The 16271-nt window shown below is 40.9% G+C and overlaps 1 long non-coding RNA gene across 2 annotated transcripts; it reads right to left on the bottom strand.

Annotated features, from left to right (window-relative positions):
- Positions 1 to 9489: 9489 nt before the first annotated feature.
- On the bottom strand, positions 9490 to 14648 carry LOC123061492 (uncharacterized). Of its 2 annotated transcripts, none has more exons than XR_006429091.1 (4): positions 13909 to 14648; positions 13651 to 13823; positions 12449 to 12686; positions 9490 to 11466 (listed from the first exon to the last, which is right to left on the bottom strand). It is a non-coding gene; the product is annotated as an uncharacterized lncRNA (long non-coding RNA). The 2 variants fall into 2 exon arrangements; XR_006429090.1 differs by having other exon boundaries at positions 9490 to 9943; positions 11338 to 12686.
- Positions 14649 to 16271: the final 1623 nt, after the last annotated feature.

Genomic DNA, 16271 nt, shown 5'->3' on the forward strand with positions numbered 1-16271 from the left:
GATTCCAGTTAAGGCTCTGAATACAACTTCATCACTTATAAGTGAGGAGGGGTCAATATCAGGAGCATATGTATGCTTACGGATTGGCGGAGTTAATCTTGGAGTGTTGCAACTTGGTGGATTAACTTTCTTGTTGTTGGCATCATAAATCGCCTAATAATGTGACATATCAGTTTCTTCAGCCTATTTGCTCGCCAACGGACGCATCTCCCGTGTCAAGGCTCTGAGGCCATCATTATCAAAATCTGACCCGTCTTCTTTTATGCTCGGGAAGCCGTTTCCAATATCGGCCGGGTCAATATCTGATATCCAGGCTTTGGCCCGGGTTAATGCGGTAAGAGCACCCGCCCTGGCAGTTGATTTCTTAAGTTCTTCAATCCGGGCGGGCATCACAGCTAGCCTTACCAAAGTATCCTTGATCAAGGTTGGGGTGGTTTATTATGTGAAGTTGTACAAATAACCCATTGAACACCGGTATATAGCTGCTCTATGAAGGTATAGGCCTCTTTCAGACTTTGACGCATGTTGGAGCCTAGATGAGCAACACGACTCCCTGCAGTGACAAGATTGGTAAACCGGCCATCTATTTCATAAAACATGTTTACGGTTTGTGACGATGATTACTCACCAAATACAGTTGTAGTCATGGAAGATATCTGCCACTTTAAGCCAGTTAATTCTTCCACGACCGAACTAAGGGCCACTTCAGCGTCTTCAGCCCTTTTCAGCAAAGTGGTTTTTTCTGTAACCCAGCCGGCTCGCTCGCTTTTAAAGCTCTCCTTCAGCTTTTCCATAGCTGCTAAAGCGTTGGTCAGCTCTTCTTTTGCCTTGGAAGTTTCGGCTTGTTGGGTTTTGATATTCTCTTGAAGCTCTGCGACTTGGGTTTCCTTTTTGTTAAGCTCAGCCTGCAAGAAGTATGCAATTTGTGAATTGGCAGTATACATTTGAAGTCCCAAGAACATGACAAGTCATGCACTTAGCACTTGGGGGCTAATGGCTATTGCTTTTCTCCAAAATTATTACAAAGTCACAAGCACATGACAAGTCATATACTTGGCACTTGGGGGCTAATGCATATTTTCTCAAATTCAAGACTATGGATCTTGCTACCATCATGCAGCTTGGTGGCTCATCAGTTTACACAAATTTGTACATGCATATTGAGTTATATAGTAACAAGACCCGGTTCATCTTGAAAAGATAAACCGGCCCTTAGGGGCTACACCGGGAAAGTTGAAGTACTTTCTTACAAAGTCCCGGTTCATATTAGGATTATGAACCAGCCCTTGGGGACTACTAGAGTTGGTGGTACTAAATTGGTTACGAGGGAAGAATTGCTATGCAGAAATCAGCAGTGTTTACCTCATATCGATCTTTCATCATATTTAATAACCCGGCTTCATAATCACGGTTGGTGTATAGCCGGTTTAAAAACCCGGAATGGATGTCTTGGGCGCTGAGATGGGCATAACTTTCTAGATCCGCCTTCCACTTGCCCTTATCTATAGCAGAAAATTCTTCCTTGGCGCTATGTTTTGCAAGAATAGTGGGGTTGCCTGGGGCTGTATAGCTGACACCAGTAACGACTACATCGTCTGTTTTGTCATCAGCAGTTTTGGTTGAGCTTGGCGGTTTATCGTCATGAGCTGGCAGATCAATTTCTACTTGTTCTACAAAGGTCTCCTGATCTTATGTTGGCGGATCATCAAGGACAGCATCAGTGTTTGGCTCAGATGGTTCTGGAGTTTTTTCCAGGTCAGCTGGCGTGTCATCATCAGTCGGTTTATTCAGCTTGGCCTTCTTGCTGGGTCTGGCTTTGGCTCTGAAATAAATACAAATAAAGGTTAGAATATTAAACAGGTGCAAGGGTTAAGGAGTTAAGTTTAGTATGCTTACCCAGGAACAGTCTTAAGGGGGGAGCTGTGTCCCTGTTGATTCGCCAGAGGATGAATGGGAAGTTCCCTGATAGTTTGAGTCAGATGGATTAAGAGGTTGCCGAAAATTACCAGCCTTGGGATAAGATGTGTCAGGAATAGATGAAACCTCTGGTCGGCGTTTATGAACCAGCATGTTCGGTAAACCAGATGAAGTAACCACCTGGCCACTATGTCGGGTTGTGCGGCGAGCTTCATGCTGCTATTTCTTCAAAATAAAGTTTGGATCCAGATAAGCTAGAGGGTGTGAAAATTTTACTTTCCGGTTTGCTTGACGGGTTTTCTGTGTTGGCAGAGGATCTGAACCGGAGGAAAGAGTAATTACCTCTACATCATCAGCCCGGCTAGCTTCAGCGTCATCCTGATAATGGTCATTGTCAATGAGGTGTATGAAAAAGGAACCAAGAGAATCAAGTTCTACCTCTGATTACGGGTTGTCAAGATCCTCGTCGATGTTCATCTTGGTGGACTCAGATGCTTTCTTCTTGGCAGGATTTTCGATGACCTTTGTCTTGGGTCGAGGGGTCTTGGCCGGTTTATCCCGAGCCTTCTTCTTCCAAAATGGGTCGTCACTCTGTTAAAAGATTGACAAAGGTTATAAGGAAGGGTTAAGAATATCAGGTTCAAACAGGGGTTAGACGATTCTTACATTTGGTGGTTTATTCGAAACACAAAAGGGACTTAGCCCTGTTTTGCTGCAGACAGCCACTAATTCATCCAGTATCTTTTTGACAGCTTCAGTGATTTCAGCATCAGTTAACTGAATGTAAGTGTGCCGTTGAGGGTCTTTCAAATCCCCTATGTACTCGCACATTAAACCGGGGCGGCGGCTTAAAGGCAAAATACCCCAAGATATCCAGCAACGGACAAAGTCAATTCATGTTAAACCATTAGCCACAAAGGCTCTGACCTTTGCAAGCTGTGGTGCATATTTGGACCGTTCCTTTGCAGTCAACCTTTGGGGAAATGGATGTGTATTGGTAAGCCGGTGAGAACGATAACCCGGCAGAGGATTCTCGTCATCTGGGAAATTATCTTTGCAATAGAACCAAGTCTGGTTCCAATCCTTAGGGTGACTATGATGATTGGCGTGAGGGAAGCTGGCGTCTTTCCTTTTCTGAAGTGAAACGCCGCCAAGTTCAGTATTGGGCCCGTCTGTAAATTTAGTACGGTGGTTTAAACAGAAAAAATCCCTGAACAGTTCAACGGTCAGTTCTTCTTGTAGATAAGCCTCGCAAAACACTTGAAAATTACAAATATTGGACACAGAGTTAGGTCCAATATCTTGAGGGTGGATCTAGAAGGTAGCAAGCACATCACGGAAAAATTCTGATCAGGGAGGTTTAAAACCACGGCTTAGATGATCAACAAACACAACTATTTCGCCATCCTTGGGCTCATGAGGATTCTCTGGACCGACGGCTCTCCAATGGATTTCACTCTGTTTTGGTAAAGCGCCAGTTATAACCCATCCGTTCAGATATTGTTCCGTAATCTGGGATGGAACCCAGTACAAGCGTAAAAAGACTTGGCCATTTCTTTGACAACTTGAAGGAAGGTTTGTGCCAGTTTAAGACTCATGGTTGACAAGCATGAAGTGTTGCAGGTTAAGGGATGAAAGGTATTCAAGCATGTAAAATTATTAAACCAGAGGATGATGCTATTAGAACTACAATGATAAATCGATTGGCGGTTTACGAGGGGACTAATGGTACCTGGCGGGTTATCATTTTCTAAAAGTTAAACCGCCTATATTGGTATGGAATACAGATCTGAATTAGCTAAGTAAGGGAAAAACAGGTTTCACAAGTTGGCATTATAATTTCGGATCTATCACGGGTCGGAAAATGAAAATATATTCAGACCTAAAACATGGATACCGAAGCAGTGGATTAAGGTTCAGATTGGATTCAGATTGGAGTTTTTTGCTTAAACAAGATGTACTAATGAAAAAGAACTATGGCCATTGCTATACAGGTTGAATATTGAGGTTTCAATCAAAGGAACTACAGCGCAGTGATGAGCGCCGACAAACACCGAGGAACACCGAGGAACGTTCAAACCCTAGAACTGGATCTACGGTTGAGGAAAGGGATGCTTACTGGTACTGAAGGAACAACGGAGAGGCGCCGTGATTCTCTGGTACGTTCAGGGTGATACAGCGGCCAAAGTTGATGCAGAGGCGAAGTTCGACGGCGCCGGCGGAGCTCGAGGTGCTGGGGCAACGCGAGGAAGACGATGAGGCTGGGAGGCATAGGGGGAAATGAAAATGACCCCCCCGGCCCTATTTATAAGGTGAAGGGATAAGCGGCAGGCATGGGAATCGAGGAGGTCGAAAACGGATCTATAGACATGCAGACGCCTCGATTTTCAGAAATTCATTAAAGAAGATAGATTTAAAGATTTGGGATCTGTGTAAAGCTAATGGCAGATGATGTCACGACGGATTATTATGGTCTCGGAGATGACGTCACGACAGTTTACAAGGTTTTTCAGCAGGTGTCAAAGAAGGAATTTTTCTAAGTACTGAAAATTAACATGAACCAGTTCAAATCAATTTGGGGCCTAATGTTGGGGATATAACTATTAAGTATAAACCACCCAGGAGGGGCCGGATTATACTTGTAGTAAGTATTCCTATTTGAAGCCCAAGAATGCAAGGCGCTTTACGAAGGATGTTTAACAAGAAGGCCCAAGGCCCAATGGCGGATTAGGGCACGTAGATATAAACTGCCGTAAGATGTATAACTTGGATTGTAAGATAAGAAAGGGTAGAAACCGAGCCGGATACGAATATGAGCCGGCTGGGATTCTGTAAAATGCCAGGCGTCAACCTGTGTATATAAAGGGACGACCTGGCGGTGTTTTAGGGACAAGAAAGATCAGATCGAGAACCAGGCTTAGCGGATTCGCTCCCTGGTCGTCGAAACCCTAACAATATCACCTCAACAGGATTAGGCCTTTACCTTCACCGCAAGGGGCCGAACCAGTATAACTCTCGTGTCCTTTGTACGGTTTAACCCCTTTAAGCTAACCACAACGCGATGGCTCCATGACTAAGTCCTCACACTAGGACATCTGCCGTGACGTTTCCACGACAGGAACCATCGCTAATGTGTTTAGCATGGAAGATACTGATAACTGATGGTCGTGAAGTAAACAAGAAGGGTGCATTTCTCAAAATTTCATTTACCTTTGTTTTAAAAACATGATCTCTAGCATCGCTACAAATCACTGCTTCCCTCTGTGAAGGGACTATCTATTTACTTTTATGTTGTGTCATCACCTTCTCAAATAAGTGCCAGAACCTGAGAGCACTATTGTCATGCTCATGCATTGTGTGTAGCTAATGTTGGGTGCATCATGACTCGATCTTTTCTACCATGAATTACAATATTTAGTCACTGCTTGAACTTTGGAGATGCTCTGCATTTATGTTTGGCGGTCTCAGAAAAGGCTAGCAAGATACCACTATTGTCATATCATATCATGGTTTTTTACAACATGTTGTTGTTTGAGATATCTTATTATTGCTCGCTATCTAATTATCTTATTGATATGAGTTAATTTAATTTTTAAGAGTTAATGTCGACATGGTTAGTTATAATCTTGGCTGAAAACATCGGTGCTATTTAAGCTTATTTATGCAAACAAGAGCAAAAGAGTTTGTAAAAGTTTTTCTTTTTCACTTTCAGTTTATCAACTAAATTGCTTGAGGACAAGAAATGGTTTAAGCTTGGGGGAGTTGATACGTCTCTGTCGTATCTACTTTTCCTAACGCTTTTCCTCTTGTTTTGGACTCTAATTTGCATGATTTGAATGAAACTAACCCGGACTGACGATGTTTTCAGCAGAACTACCATGGTGTTGTTTTTGTGCAGAAACAAAAGTTCTCGGATTGGAACGAAACTTTGCAGGGAATTTTTATACAAATAAAGATAAATTTTGGAGCCAAGAACCACCAGAGGGGGCCAGCTGGGTGGGCACAACCCACCAGGGCGCCCCCCTCCAGGCGCACCTAGGTGGGTTGTCCCCACCTGATGGCCCCACAGACCCTCAAACCGACGCTATAAAATCACATTTTTCTAGAAAAATATCAGAGAGGAAGAATTATCTCATTTCACGATACGGAGCCGCCATCACCTCCTGTTCTTCATCGGGAGGCCAGATCTAGAGTCCGTTTGGGGCTTCGGAGAGGGGAATCTTCGGTCTTCATCATCACCAACCCTCCAGCATCGCCAATTCCATGATGCTCTCCACCGGGAGTGAGTAATTCCTTCGTAGGCTTGCTGATCGATGAGGAGTTGGATGAGATTCATCATGTAATCGAGTTAGTTTTATGAGGGCTTGATCCCTAGTATCCACTATGTTCTGAGATTGATGTTGCTATGACCTTGCCATGCTTAATGCTTGTCACTTTGGGCCCGGGTGCCATGATTTCATATTTGAACCGTTTATGTTATCACTGTTGTATCCATGTTCTAGATCCAATCTTGCAAGTTATAGTCACCTACTACGTGTTATGATCCGACAACTCTGGAGTGACAATTGTCGGGATACTTCCCGGTGATGAATGTAGTTTGAGAAGTTCATGTATTCACCATGTGTTAATGCTTTGTTCCGGTTCTTTATTAAAAGGAGGCATTAATATCCCTTAGTTTCCAATAGGACCCCACTGCCATGGGAGGGTAGGACAAAAGATGGCATGCAAGTTCTTTCCATAAGCATGTATGACTATTTACGGAATGCATGCCTACATTATATTTATGAACTGGAGCTAGTGTCGTATCGCCCTAGGTTATGACTATTATACGATGAATATCATCCAAAAAAATCACCGATCCAATGCCTATGATTTTCCTACATATTGATCTTGCTAAGTTACTACTGTTGTTGTTAATATTGTCACTTCTACAAAACTATTACTATCACTGTTACTGCTACTGTTGCTGCCACCACTACTATCAAAGATTACTATGCTACTGATCACTTTGCTACAGATAATTAATCTCTAGGTGTGACTGAATTGACAACTCAGTTGCTAATACTTGCAAATATTCTTTGGCTCCCCTTGTGTCGAATCTATAAATTTGGGTTGAATACTCTACCCTCGAAAACTGTTGCAATCCCCTATACTTGTGGGTTATCACAAACATTTGAAACCAGTGTGAATGTGTGATAGAAATACCAAACGCACATGGTTAGGAAAATGGACATGTTGGCGTTAGTAGAGGCACCGCACACATTTTACATTATTGAACCATGTGCGATAACGTACCTATCACAAACATATCGGTAGATTAAATGTTGATGTCCACCTTTTTCTCACGACTATAGCGGTGTAATCGCTTGCGATGTCTATCTTATCAGAAACGTAACATCGAGATGTAACATGTGGGACTGGGGCGGCTTCTCATAGGTTTATTCTATGGCGATTGCTAGTAGCCGCTCGCCCATCCCCGACAGTTTCTGGTCGTGTGGGAAGGACCCCCCCTATCGCCCACACTCACTTGGCGACGGTTCCAAATGCCGTCGCGGAAAGGGGTTAAAAACCATTTGTATAGCGCCTGACGGTACCAGTGTGCGTTCTATGATGTCTCTTACCGATTTGCCTTTATCGTTTTGCGATTATGCATTGGAGACAGCCGCATTCATGTTAAATAGGGCACCATCTAAATCCATTGAGATGACACCGTATGAACTATGGTTTGGCAAGAAACCTAAGCTGTCGTTTCTTAAAGTTTGGGGATGCGATGCTTATGTCAGAAGGCTTCAACCTGATAAGCTCGAACCCAAAGTGGAGAAGTGCGTCTTCATAGGATACCCTAAAGAAACTATTGGGTATACATATACCTTCTACCACAAATCTGAAGGCAAGATCTATGTTGCTAAGAATGGGTCATTTCTAGAGAAGGAGTTTCTCTCAAAAGAAGTAAATGGGAGGAAAGTAGAACTTGATGAGGTAGTTATACCTTCTCTCGAATTGGAAAGTGGCACATCAGAGAAAACCGTTTCAATGATGCCTACACTAACTAGAGAAGAAGCTAATGATAATGATCATGAAACTTCAGATCAAGTTACTACTAAGCCTCGTAGGTCGACAAGAACACGTACCACACCAGAGTGGTATGGTAATCTGTCCTGGAAGTCATGTTGTTAGACAATGGCGAACCTCCAAACTATGAAGAAGCTATAGTGAGCCCAGATTCCACCAAATGGCTTGAGGCCATGAATCCTGAGATAGGATCCATGTATGAGAACAAAGTGTAGACTTTGGTGGACTTGCCCGATGATCGGAAAGCCATTGAGAATAAATGGATCTTCAAGAAGAAAACAAACGTTGATGGTAATATCACTGTCTACAAAGCTTGACTTGTCGCAAAAGGTTTTTAACAAGTTCAAGGGGTTGACTACGATGAGACTTTCTCACCCGTAGCGATGCTTAAGTCTATCTGGATCATGTTAGCAGTTGCCGCATTTTATGATTATGAAATCTAGCAAATGGATATCAAAAATGCATTCCTTAACGGGTTTCTTAAAGAAGAGTTGTATATAATGCAACCAAAAGGTTTTGTCGATCCTAAAGAAGCTAAAAAAAGTGTGCGAGCTCCAGTGATCCATTTATGGACTAGTGTAAGCATCTCGGAGTTGGAATAAAAGCTTTGATGATGTGATCAAAGCATATGGTTTTATATAGACTTACGGACCGTATTTACAAGAAAGTGAGTGGGAGTTCAGTAGCATTTCTAGTGTTATATGTAGATGACCTATTACTGATTGGAAATGATATAGAATTTCTGGATAGCACAAAAGGATACTTGAATAAGAATTTTTCAATGAAAGACCTCGGTTAAGCTGCTTATATATTAGGCATCAAGATCTATAGGGACCAGTCGTTAACCCGTGCTTTGCACGGGCTAGGATGCTAATTGTTATATTTTGATCGGTCCAAACAAAGAAATGCAACCACATTATATTTTGAGAACATGTCTTAGTATCTAACCATGCCATCATTTGGAAACAACTCCAACTTTTGCTCAAGATTGGAGTGAGACTTCCGTTTTACATAAGACAATATGTAACCAATGTACATCAAGGGACATGTTTATTCCTGCCATTTAATGAAACTTTGTACATTTGTATATTGAGGAAAACTTCGATAAACAGTGTTGCTACATATCCTGATGGGTGGAGATGATTTTTCTACACGTGTAAATATGGTAAAACTACCCCGTTTTATAACCAGAGTAAGAGTGCATATTCTTTTATCGTACTGCCCGCTATCTTTTTATTAGATCATGCTTTGGGATAGATATATTTTGTGTTTCTGCAGCATACAACATTATTATCACCCAGAAGGATAAATTCATATTGTTCTTTGGTGATTTCCGCAGAAAGAATGTTGTTAACACTCAAACAGATAAATTAATACTAAAATTTTACTAATTGGCTATATGTATGCTGGACATGCACGAAAAGGATTATCTTACCAAAGCTACACACTTGAAGTCGATTCACACAAAAAACAAATCCAAACGCACACTTGAGGTCATATCAGATTGCTTTCAAAATTATATTAGATGAACCATGGCAGTTGCCACGTGGATTAGTTCAGAAGAAAATGGGTTTCCTTATCGAACAATGCCTTGATCATACATATCAGAATAACGTGTTCACAGTGGGACAACAGTGGCGCTCGCATTTGTCCCCGCAATTGCTCATGCCATGCCATTGCTCACTTGACGTTGCATCGCTGCATCTTGACTCTTTTTCCGGCTGCTAAAGCAATTATGCACTGGATTGTGCTGTCATGGGACATCTCCCCCACAAACCTTCCATCTCCAGTCATGACGTTAGGATAGTAAGCATACAATGATAGAAGTGATGTAGCAATTGAACATCCATCTAATCTGGATTCACATGCCCTGATGCCCATCTAATTAATTAGCTATGCCCAAAATAACCTTTTCTAGTGATTTTCATGTGACATTCTCTCTTTTGTCATTTATCTGTAATTGGTGATGAAAAGAATGAGACATGTCGAATTGCTAGGGAAAAAGACTAAAATTAAAATAACAACATGCATAGGTAATTCCTAATAGAGGTCAAGCTCCATGGAGGCCTTAATTTGAAATTTTATGGTGAAACTAATGTGCCACAACTGCATCCCGCATATTTCATGTGATATACTTCCTCCTTTCCTAAATATAAGTCTTTTTAGAGATTCTACTATAGAGACTACATTCGGATGTATATAGACGCCTTTTAAAGTATATGTTCACTCATTTTGCTCCGTATGTAGTCTATAGTGGAATCTCTAAGACTTGTATTTAGGAACACAGGGAGTATAAGCAAGAAAAGAGATACGGTGATAAATTGGTAGATATTTTCACCTCCTACCTGTATGCGCTTAGAAAAGAAAATGATTAATTGATTGGAAGGACGTAACATTGTCCAAACCTAGCTTAGTCGTGAACCCGTGCATTTCCGTGGGCTGGTGTTTGTGTTTGCTACAATATGTGCAACTTCTTGTCACGTAATACCACAGAACAATAGTGTAAGAAATGAGAAATAGGAATTGAAGAATTTATAGTGAAAACATTCGGTTGTAGAATTAAACAATGAGTACTGAGCAGAAAAAATAGCCGAGGAAGGGAAACCACAATATTCACTATCTTTAATCATGTCAATGATTTTCATTTGGGTTCGATCAGAATTTAGAATTCGAAAAAGAAGAGAAAAGGTAGCAGTAAAACATATATATAATATAGGATTTTAAAATATGTAGAGATTATAGTATAAGAATATGTGAAAATTACTACCCCACAAAATAATGGAAACACTAAACGGCCAAATTGCTAATTAAATCTTAAATTACTACATGAAATCTTGGTGATGTAATAATCTTAAATAATAATGGGGTAACTTGAATCCACATTACTTAGTACTTGTTCTCCATACATTTTCTTTTCTTATTATAACATAGTTTAATTTTTTGGTAATTTAGACATAAAATTTTCACATATAATCTAGGGCAGTGTAACCTATGTTTGCGGCATGAGGAAATACTTCTACATTGATTAGAGGAAAAATGCCCCAATATCTATTAAAGCGCGAAGGTCTATTAGAAATCAGGTCTAGTGAATTTCATGTGACATACTCTCTTCTGTCATTAATCTGTAATTGGTGATGAAAAAGAATGAGACATGTCGAGTTGCTAGGGAAAAACAATAAACTAACAACACATATACATATATTGTGTTGCATATGCTTTTATGGTGAAATTAATGTGCCACAACTGCGTCTGTCATACTTCATGCAATATCTAAGCAAGAAAGAGATAAAGCAATAAAAGAGATAAGGCAAACTCAGTGATAAATTCCTAGATATTTTCACCTCCTACCTGCATGTGGGTTAGAAGATAAAATGATTAATTGACTGGAAGCACGTCACGCCGTCCAAAACCTAGCTTAGTCGGGAATTCGTGCATTCCCATGGGATGGTGTTTGTCTTCACCACAATTGTGCACCCACTTGTCACCCAAAACCACACAATAATGGTGTAAGAAATGAGAAAAATGAATTGAAGACTTTATAGGTGAAATATTTGGTTGTAGAATTAAATAATGAAAACTAAATAAAGAAAATTGCGATGGAAAGGAAATCATAATATTCGTTGATTTGAATCATGTCAATGACTTTCATTTGGGTTCGGTCGGAATATAGAATTGAAAAAAGAACGGAAAATGTAGCAATAAAACAAATATATAATATAGGTTTTTAATATGTGGAGGCATTATAATACAAGCATATGCCAAAATTACTACCCCGCATAATAGGAAATACTAAATGGTCAAACTGCTAATTGAATCTCGAATTACTACATGTAATCTTGGTGATGTAATAATCTTAATATATAACCAGGGCAGTTTGAATCCACATTACTTTGTACTTGTCTCTATGCATTTTCTTTTCAGATTATTACATAGTTTAATTCATGATAATTTATATACAAATAAGCTAACTAAATTTTCACATATAATCTAGGGCAATGTAACCTTTTTTGCGGCAAGAGCAAATACTTCTACATTAATTAGAGGAAAAATGTCTCAATGTCTATTAAAGCCTTAAAGTCTATTAGAAATCAGGTCTGATTGTGCAACTAACTTGGGTTGACGAATTAGTTCTGTCTGACTTGGTACATCCTCGTATACCCAGAAATTGTTCCAAATTAATAAATATATAAATATAGTAATATAGCAGGTTGACATATATGCTTCCAAAGAGGTTGGAAATGGCATGTGAAAAGTATACAGTGAATCCTCTACTAAAATAGATGTACAACACATATTACATGCATGCATAGCCAACATATTGAAAAGCAGCACTCTAGGTCTGGACTTCAGACATGTGCAAGCATAGAAAGAAAAAATGGATATAGCATGGGGCAACGCACATGGACAAATTATGTTATGCATTGAACAAACATCATATTGGATCACACTGGCCAGTTACCTGTAAGGATATTGATTAAGCACAACAATCAACAAAGCAAGAGTCATCAGCTGATAAACTGCTAGCTATGAATCTTTGCCTTTTGGAAAAAAAATCTTTGCCTGACACATCAGCGAGAAATTTCTTGACTTGGGACTACACGGAAGCACATCCAATTGGTATCAACATCCACGATCCCAATGTTGTGTAGTGTAGCTATATCCTTCGGAACTATTTTTTCCTCCTTCGCTTTATATTGCTGCAGGCCCAACAACCACATTAGATTGATTGATTGAGAGGAAAGATCAATTTCTATGTAATAAGACTTGAGCCGATATAAAGAATCAATCTGCATGGCCCCTCTTTTTGTTAAAAACATGAATTAGATGAACATATACAATTGGTAAAGAGAAAAATTAGTCAAGAATCACATTGCATAGCGCTCTTCGTCTTTTTGGCGTGACTCCTTTGAACCTGAACTTAATAGGCAGTACATTAGGCTGGATGATGGTGTTGACGACTCCATGTGCGGGTACTACAGCAGGTCCACCTTATATGTTTGTTTTGTAGAGACATGGTTCTTTTCACTTTGAAAGTGGCTGGCACTGGGACGGAGAAGAAGATAGAGAGATCAGGGACAACAATAGGCACACATTGAATTTTTCGTCTATGTTTCTTGATGTCCAGAAACAGATGTTTCTTCTTCTGGTCTCAATTAACCCTTGAAAATGATCAGATTATTCCAATGGCTTCTTCTTGTTCTGCTTGTGCCCTTGAGAGTTGGGTCACCCTTCGCCTTTGACAACGCATCTGTGTGTTTGACGGTCAGCTATACCGTTGATGGTGTCGCAATGCTTAGTAAGTCTAGTGAGCCTCAATTTGATCAAATGACGACACGGTGGCCTAGGGCAGCCCACACGACTGTGTGTTGTGTGATTATCAGTTTGACGGTAAGGGCTTGTATTTTACACAATGAATTTATTTCCATTGTGAATTGAGAGGAAGTGGAGATTAATGACTTCTTGAGAAGAAGAAACAACGGTAGATTTGGTTTTCATTGGGTAAAGAAATCCATGGACTTCTTGAGAGAAAGAGATCACGGTAGATTTGGTTTCCACGGAGAAAAGATAACCCATGGGAAGAGATACTCGTCAATGCAGTAGTACGTGGGAATTGTATAAGTTCTTTTTCCCCAAATTGTAAAGATGGAACTTGGATTGTACCTTTTTTCCTTATATTTTATATTCAGGCAGATGCATCTTGATCTGATTTTGATCCCCATAATTCCCAAAACTTGATGCGATGATGGACTTCTTTTAGTCGCCCTCCACGACCACCTATGAATACACACTACAATGCATCTCGAACGCATCCAGGCATGTATGTAAACTTCTTTCTACAGCAAGGCCATACTATTAAAATCATCAAGAACCTTGTACCAAGTAAAGTGTGGTCATCAAATACCAAGTAAAGAGTATTACCGAGAATCATCTCCCTAGCTTTCCACCCAACTTGTAGCCTTTATCTCCATGCTTGGGTATCTAGGTAGACCCAAAATAATATAGCTTGGAATTTAGCGAGATGCATTGCATCCTTCAACCAAGGAAGAGCCATTGCCATCCCATCCACATACTGGAAACAGCCACTAATCCACCTTCCTGAAAAACAGAACCGAGAGGAATAGAGTGTGGAGATATAACAGGAAATACACATGAAGGTTGGCTTATCTGCTTAGAGGTTCATGACAATGGCCGAGGAACTCGGTGTGGTTAAGATCTGGCGACGGAGGATGCTGGTCGGTGCGAGCTGAAGTCGAGGTGCCGGTTGTAGGATTCAAAGTCGAGGCGCCGACTGGTGGGAGAGAAGAGCCCCTGCACGAGTCAAACGAACCATGCTGCTATGATTGGCTAGTCGGAGGAGGGCGGCACGAAGAACCACGACACCATGGTTGGCTGGTCGGAGGAGGGGCGGCATGCCTCGCCTCCGCATGCTGGTTTCATTTTGTGCCTTACGCGAGGAACTTTGGGTTGGAGGGGAGCTCTTGGAGAGATGAGACATTGGGGTGGGGAGAGCCGGCGAGTTTGGGATGGTGGCGAGATCCGGCGTTCTAGGGAGGTGGAGAGCAGGGAGCCGGCGGCCGGCGCTCCATTGTTGGCTGGCGGCGGAGGCCTACAATGGTTGCTGCTAGGGTATTTTTTTAATCACTTCAATGTGATGGATAAAGAATAGGGCTTTTTTAGGGAAAAGAATAGGGCTTTTTTAGATGGATAAAGAATAGCCTTGAGAGGGGAGGGAGATTGCACGGATTGAAAATTAAACGAACCGGCTTTTACACTTGCGCGTGGCATTGTGGGCAATTTGTGTCAAACTTTGAGGGTAAATTTTACATGTTCGTACTTTTTTTTGTATTTTGTATGCCAATTAATCTACACCGTAATAACTTGGTCCCACCAGATGTACAGTTCTTAATTACTAATTAATGTGGTAATTTTTAGGGAGTCTCTAATTAGTATAGGTATAGATAGATCAAGAAACTTAATAGGACTTTCACAAAGCACATACCTTGACAAAGTTCTCAAGAAGTTCAAAATGAACTAGTCAAAGAAAGGGTTCTTGCCTATGTTGCAAGGTGTGAAATTGAGCCAGACTCAAAGTCCGACCACGGCAAAAGATAGATAGAAAATGAAAGTCATTCCCTATGCCTGAGCCATAGGTTCTATTATGTATGCCATGTTGTGTACCAGACCTGATGTGTGCCTTGCCATAAGTTTGGCAGGGAGGTACGGAAGTAATCCAGGAGTGCATCACTGGACAGCAGTCAAGAATATCCTGAAGTACCTAAAAAGGACCAAGGATATGTTTCTCGTTAATGGAGGTGACGAAGAGTTGATCGTAAAGGGTTATGTCGACGCTAGCTTCGACACTGATCCAGATGACTCTAAGTCACAAACCGGATACATATTTATATTGAATGGTGCAGCTGTCAGTTGGTGTAGTTCCAAGCAGAGCGTCATGGCGGGATCTACGTGTGAAGCGGAGTATATAGCTGCTTCAGAAGCGGCGCATGAAGGAGTCTGGATGAAGCAGTTCATATCCGATCTAGGTGGAATACCCAATGCATCGGGTCCAATGACAATCTTTTGTGACAACACTAGAGCAATTGCCTTAGCAAAGGAATCCAGGTTTCACAAGAGAACCAAACACATCAAGAGACTCTTCAACTCCATTCGTGAAAAGATCAAGGATGGAGGCATAGAAATTTGCAAAATACATACGGATCTGAATGTGGCCGACCCGTTGACTAAACCTCTTCCGCAGGCAAAACATGATCAGCACCAAGACTCCATGGGTGTTCGATTCATTAGTATGTAATCTAGATTATTGACTCTAGTGCAAGTGGGAGACTGTTGGAAATATGCCCTAGAGGCAATAATAAAGTGGTTATTATTATATTTCCTTAATCATGAGAAAGGTTTATTATTCATGCTAGAATTGTATTGACCGGAAACTTAAATACATCTGTGCATACATAAACAAATATAGTGTCCCTAGTGAGCCTCTACTAGACTAGCTCGTTGATCAAAAGATGGTTAAGGTTTCCTAACCATAGACATGTGTTGTCACTTGATAACGAGATCACATCATTAGGAGAATGATGTGATGGACAAGACACATCCGTTAGCTTAGCATATGATCGTTCAATTTATTGCTACTGCTTTCTTAATGTCAAATATATATTCCTTCGACCATGAGATCATGCAAATCCCAGATACCGGAGGAATACTTTGTGTGCTATCAAACGTCAGAACGTAACTGGGTGATCCTAAAGGTGCTCTGCAGGTAT

Source organism: Triticum aestivum, chromosome 3A (genome assembly GCF_018294505.1).
Source record: "Triticum aestivum cultivar Chinese Spring chromosome 3A, IWGSC CS RefSeq v2.1, whole genome shotgun sequence".
Lineage (NCBI taxonomy): Eukaryota > Viridiplantae > Streptophyta > Magnoliopsida > Poales > Poaceae > Triticum > Triticum aestivum.